The following is a 1135-nucleotide window of genomic DNA, read 5'->3' as shown; positions in this document are numbered from 1 at the left end:
CGACCATCTAGTTTCTTTTTTAAAAAAGAGATGATCGTGCTGCCAAAAAAACAGTTACCTGTATTCAGGAAGGCGATAATTCTTTTACCACCAACAGCACGATCATGAAATCTTTTGTATCCTTTTATTCAAACCTGTTTCATAAGGAGGACATTGATCTTACGGAGGCTGGTCGCTTCCTGGCAGGTCTGCCCTCTCTCAGTGACTCTGTGAGAGATTCACTGGAGGGAGAGATATCCAGGAGTGAAATTCTCTCAGCTCTTTCTTCCATGAAGAGTGAGAAGTCTCCTGGTCCAGATGGACTGACTAAGGAGTTTTACCTCGCCAATTTTGACGTTCTTGGTGATGTTCTGGTTCGACTTTACCACCTTGTTTTTGAGTCGGAGTCGTTATCTCCAACTCAAAATTTATCATATATAACTCTTTTGTGCAAGAATTTGGAGCATCCCGAGAGCGTCAAGAATTGGCGACCGATCTCTCTACTGAACATAGACTACAAGATTATTTCCAAAGTATTATCAACCAGGCTTGGGAGTGTGTTGGAAGATATTGTTGGCCTGGATCAGACTTGTTCTGTTCCAGGCAGATCAATACTGGATAATGGTCATCTTATGAGGGCAGTAGTGGACTATGTTCAGGATAGAGACTTGCCTTTGGCTTTTGTCTGTCTGGACCAGGAAAAAGCCTTAGATAGAGTCTCTCATGAGTTTTTATTTCTTGTTCTCCAACATTTTAACTTTGGTTTAAGCTTTCGAAAATGGATAAAGATTTTATATACAAACATTTCTTCTTCTGTTATAGTTAATCAGCATATTTCTACACCATTTCAAGTAACCAGGTCTGTAAGACAGGGGTGTAGTCTTTCCCCATTATTATATATTTTAGTTTTAGAACCATTTTTACTCAAAGTCCGAAATGACCCTCGTGTAGTGGGCATTGCTATACCTGGCTCCCCTTCAACTTCTGTCAAACTTTCTGCTTATGCTGATGATACGTCTTTTATTTGTACTTCAGATGCCTCTATCCAGAGAGTATTTAACATCTGTTTACTTTACGGTAGAGCATCTGGTGCAAAATTAAATTTGTCTAATTCCAAAGGTTTATTTTTTGGTAAATGGGCCAGTCGATCAGACCA

This window comes from Lottia gigantea (assembly GCF_000327385.1).
Source record: "Lottia gigantea unplaced genomic scaffold LOTGIsca_273, whole genome shotgun sequence".
In the NCBI taxonomy this organism is placed as follows: Eukaryota; Metazoa; Mollusca; class Gastropoda; family Lottiidae; genus Lottia; species Lottia gigantea.
Note: the sequence above shows the minus strand (reverse complement) of the source record.